Source organism: Ostrea edulis, chromosome 2 (assembly GCF_947568905.1).
Source record: "Ostrea edulis chromosome 2, xbOstEdul1.1, whole genome shotgun sequence".
NCBI classification, from domain to species: domain Eukaryota; kingdom Metazoa; phylum Mollusca; class Bivalvia; order Ostreida; family Ostreidae; genus Ostrea; species Ostrea edulis.
The window spans coordinates 25,506,715-25,512,704 of NC_079165.1; positions in this window are offsets into that span (position 1 = coordinate 25,506,715).

Below are 5,990 nucleotides of genomic sequence, written 5' to 3' on the forward strand. Positions count from 1 at the left end.
GCTTATATCTCTCAACTGAACTTGTTCTGCGTATGATAAGTTTTTAAGTCGAGGCAGGCTACTGAGAAACAAGTTGATGTTACAAGGGTTTCAACAGTCTCGTGTAAAGTAAACATTTCGCAAATTCTATGGTCGTTATATCGATCTAGTTTGTCAATATAACCTATCATTGGGTCAAATGCTGTCGTATGTGTTTCATAATTATTGTTAGGCCGTTCTTGACACACTGATTTTGACTACGGATGACTCCTGATTCCATCTCTGGTATATACAGGGTCCGTGTTTGCCTAACTCTCCATTTTGTATTCCTTATAGGAGTTATGAAATATATCCCTGTTCGTTTCAATGGTATTAAATGATAGCATTAACTTTAAGCGTGATGAGTTAATAATATTTTCTATGGAAACTTTTTTATACAGGTATGAATACGGGATATGGGAACGATAAAATTTTGGAACTCGTTTGAAAAAAAAAAGTTGCGAAAAACGTGTCTCTTGGGCAACTCTTGTATACAAATTATTGATGGCTAAAGACGATTTGAAACAAAAGGTCTGCCTGATTTGAAGATTATTTTTCAGAATGTTGCAAGCGAATATCCTGGTACCAAAAATACGAGTTCTTAGATTAAGTTTCTGATGTTTGGTAGCGGGAGGCTGCACAACAAAATTCACAGTACCTTGTGTTTCCGCTAGTGTGTGTGGATATTCACTCCGATGTTAGATGTTTTAGGGTCATTATAAGAATCTATCACTATGCAGTGATGTCAGACATGTAAATAATCACATTTTATGAATTGACCTCCACGCACGTAGCAAGAGAAGGGTCTCTCTTCCCTTTTTTTCTTGTCATGTGACAAACTTATCCCGTTATTCTCACATACAAAGTTTGTTATTTTAACATGCAAAGAACGATATTTTTTCAGCAGTGATGAATGGTAAAGAGATTTGGAAGGTTGAACCGATGCATTGAAGTGAAGGATAATTCCCCCTCCAACTGCACGACTTTGAAGTTTGGGCAGAACTACGTTTCTTGCTAACGAACAATTTCCAGACGGATATGAAGGCAACTTTTTTTCTCCACGTAGTTACATGTACTTGTTTACTAAAAAGTTGCTTACGTTAACGCAGAGACGAGATCTCGTTGGACGTACTAAATATCAAACCGCGACGGAATCTGGGACGAAATAATTGTTCCGATGTTCCGTATTGAGTTAGAAATTTGATTTAGTTATCATATCCAATTTCGCCCCATAACTGACTTGAACTTCGTAATGGCTCATATAACAAGTTTGGGGAAGAGTATTTTTAAGTCAGCTATGGCGCAAAGCGTGATATGCAAATACTTGCTAAGTACCAACTAGCCTCGGGATCTTTGTATTCTCAGGCTGAACTGAACTGAACTGAATTTATTTCTCATCACAATTACACTCAACGGAGTAGCCCTTTTTCGTTCAACCTGTACAGATGAAAGGGCAGGGACAAAGTTCTGTTCAGCTACTATTTTATTAAAGAAACATTTCATCATTATAATTATTGATTACAATCCATATTACACAATATACAGTAATAATTACAAACATTATCATAAAAGTTCACACACACAAATTAACAAAGTCATCTGAAGAATTAAAAAGTGCGCAATTATACTTAATATCTCACCTGTACAAATGAAAGGACAGAGACAAAGTTCTGTTCAGCTACTGAAGAACTCTGCCTCTGTTCCTCGCATTTATACCCCCATACATCCTTCAACATTCCTGACCATATTTGTTATATCTTAAAAATCAGCACTATTGACATTGGCTTTTAATTCAAACTCAAAGCCAACACAATTATTTCCTTGGAAAATCTATAAATTAACGTGGCATACTCAACTTCACTTTTATGTTTTTGCATAATCTTTAATTTCTTGTTTCTCGTAAATAAAATATACAAATGCTTGACCTCTGGTGACTTCTTTGTTATACTCCGATTGGTTACATATATTTATACGTTTCCTCTGGCCAAGATCACTTTCACCCTCATGACCTTGCAAACAAGCTATAAACAATATCACAGTGAAGAGTTTATACACTCTTGTTCAGCATCTTACTGTTGTTTTTGTTTCCCATTATTTTGCCAGTGTCCATTCATTCATTATACTTCTCCCATAATTCAGAATTCTATGATCTGTTTTATATATTGCAAATTTCGTTATGATAAAGTTTAGCCCGACAATGGTAACATTATCAACGCTATACATTTAAAATAGAATTTTATCAATAACTGCATGATGTTCAAATTGCAAATATACAAAAATCAAATGCATGTAGCATATTTGCATTTGTAAGCTTAAACAGATTGTCTTGTCTTAGCGTATCTCAATGATAAAACAGGGTTAATGCACAATCTATTACATTTTTCTTTCTCTCTTTAAACAATATTACAAAAACGCCTACTTAATGTTTATTATAGGATTAAACATTATTTTTGAAGAATTTATCAATGTGTAAACTCTTGACATTTTACTCACAAACTGAATAAAAGTGTGAGACACTTTTATGTTAAGTGTGTGAGTAAAATGTCACGAATTTACACATAGATGAATTCTTCAAAACAATGTTTGAATCATATAATTCCAATTCGTTCACTGTACTAACAATTTTTAAAAATAATTACTGGACGCGGGTACGTTAAGGCAGGTTATGACAATTTTAACTGGGATGAAATCCGCGAAACAATGTGACGTCATAATTGAAATAAGTAGATCTATATCACTAAGTATATATTAAATTCCGATTTTATTTTTTATTTAAGTTTTATGTATGCATAAAATAAACCATGCAGCTACTAAGATTCAACGAAATTCGAAATGCTATATTGCTGTTGTGTAATTTCTGTCTGATCGATATGAAAGTAAACTGATGACGTCATGACTATACATCGAGTGACGCAATCTCTACCCAGAGTTGTCGTTCCTTGCTCTCACTTACACGGGTTTTTACCACGATTTTTAATGTAATTAAAATCAGAAGGAGTAACCTTAATAAAGCACGTTTCTGCTGTTATAGTGTTTCATTACTCCCAATAATTGATACAAACATGCATTTTATCTCTATATATTCAAAGCTTCCGCTTCTCAAATCGTCACTAATGAGCTATCTAGTCACGTGATACGTCATGACGTCATACGTGTCAATGTGCTACAGCAGCTATGTATATGTGTGTGAATAGATTCTATTGAAAGTCATAAATTATACAGAATGGATAGTTAATGTTCCGACATCGATGACATCCCGTTAGCATTTAAGATTCCGCCATACATATTTGAACCTGCCGCTGAGCCCAATCTTAAAGAAATTCCCTCAGCAAGCATTTATATTAGCCTAATACTACATCGACATTGACCACTCGGACGGAGATCCCGCTCACAGAAGGGAAACTTTTGGTAAATATCTGAATGACACTTTCGTTTGCAAACATTTTGACTGTGTTCCAGAGTTCTTGAAATTTCTTTTGAAATGTCAGACATTTGGTCTGACACTGTTAGAAATAGTGTCAGCCCAAACAAAATTTTGTCAGTCCAGATAAAAATGCATCGCTTTTGAGGTTTTCATATATTTTATTTACTACATGTGTAATTGTATTCAATCTCCATCTCAGCTATAAGTTTATAAATCATCTTTCATACCCTTTCTCATCTTCCTTATACTCTGAATGAATCTTCCTCACTTTCACTATCTGAGTGACTTTCTTGCTCTATTTCTCTCTCACCCTCCACTTCTCTCTCATCCTCCATTTTTCTCTCTATCCTGTATATTCCTCTCAACTTCTTTCTCATCTTCCTTTGCAATCGTAGCTACTTTTTCTCTCACTTAAGCCCGAGTGTAGTTGGTCTTTCGTCAGTTTCGACTTAGAGCAGATTGTGTCATCAAACAGTAGGTAAAAACGCTACAAACAAAAGCCATTGTCTCCCAGATTGCCAGGCGGAGATACAATCGGGTTCTCTTCTCCTCGTAGTTCCTCACAACTGATTCCTTACGTTCACGTTTCAATGTGTTGCCGGATTTAGCATCGGTTTGAAAATTTATGGGCCACATGGCCACCATTTTCCCCGGTAAAAAACGGACTTCGATCCCGATCTTATATCGGCCATCAGGACCGACAATTAAGTAACTCGTGTCGGACATTTACTACTTTTATCGGATAATCCGACATTACCGACACTTTTCAAGAACTCTGGTGTTCTCTTGTAGATCATGATATTTTTAAAGCATTAGAGGTCTGTATATGTAGAGTGTAACATGCATTAGCAGGCGCGGATCCAGAAATTTTTTCCAAGGGGGGGGTGGGGGTGAACCTTTTCACAAAATCGAACCCGTGATATAACTCATTTTTCTTATAAATCGTTATATTGTAATTTTTTTTATCGTTGCAAATTCCAGGGGGTGGGGGTGGGGGGGTCCGGACCCCCCCCCCCCCCCGACCCCCTCTAGATCCGCGCATGATTAGCCAATGCAGATCTAATTAAAATCAGTTCTTCTCTAACCGTTACACTGGAGAAGGTAGAAAAGATTTCAATTGCTTTTAATTAAATTGATGCATTGACCTACAATGTGTCGAAGGAAACAGTCGATTTACCGATATCGATTTAATTTATAATTTTATTTTTCAAAGGGAAAGGGGGAGGCAACCGGATTTTAAAATTACCAATCTGATGAAAATCTATCGACTTCTCAAATCGTATAGTGTCTGTTTAAGAGGGTGGGAGAGAAAGAGAAGGGGGATGGGGCCAATAGTCGTAACCTCTACCTTATAATCGTCCCTCTCATTACTTAAAAAAAATAATGGGAGGGGGGGGGGGGCTGTCATTCATTATATTGTTGCATTTTTTTTTTCTCACTACGTTGGCACACACCGTCATTTTTTAAAATAAAGCCGCCGTATTTCAGCATTTTTGACGATTATTAACTGGCATTTTTTCGACTTTTTCATTTTCTTACTATTTTAATCGGGGGAAGGGGGTAGGGATAGTCTGATAGACCGTGTAGTCATTTCATAAAGGGGGGGGGGGGTATATCGTTGCATATGAAATCAAAGAACTGTGCATATATATAAAAAGTGTATGCTACACAGAAATTTCTGTGGGTGCCAGACCCGCGGCGACTTCAATGATTGCCTCAATACCTGGTAGGCTATAAGAGTTCTCAAACTGATTATGTCCGGTCTGAAGGACAACGAGCCTATTAATTTGTAAACAGAAATGTCGATATCAGGAATTAAATGGGTTAGAATGCAATATGAAAGTTCGTCATTGAAGATGGTTTTCCGTTGGTTTGAAGTATTTCTAAATTTAGTTCTAAGCTCACAAAATTTCTCCAACTTGCCTCATTGGTATAAGTAAAGAAACTTTTCTTTTTGTGCTGATTACTGATTACAGCTATATACTGTACAACACAATATAATGGGACTTGTAACTGTTGAATCTCTCCATTTTGCATCAATAGCCTGATGTATGTGCTGTTCTCAACTTGTTTAAATGTTTTCATGCTTTCTCGCTTCACCGCGATTGACACGTATGACGTCACAAACTAATGGCGCGAAAATCTCTAACGAGAATATGCATATCTGGCTTTTTGCACTTTCGATACAAAATAATCACCAAATCACGCTTTATATCGAAAAAATAATAATAGCACGATTCAAAACACCACATTTTCATATAAATTTACAAACAATAAAAATTGTGGTAAAAACTCTTTAACGTCTCAAAATAAACAATGTTATTCCACGTGTAAATCCACTTTTTTTTTACGGCTAATAAAACTAAGAAATATTTTATAAAATATCGGGAAAATGTAGGACAAGCAACTATTTGTATATTTTTTCCCCATTACTATATATTCTTTATGTACTTTATTTGAGCATACGTGCCATTTTACAAAAATCTTGTAAAACCCTTGAGACGTTGACAAAGGTGTAAGTGAGTGTAAGGAACGATAACTCTGGGTA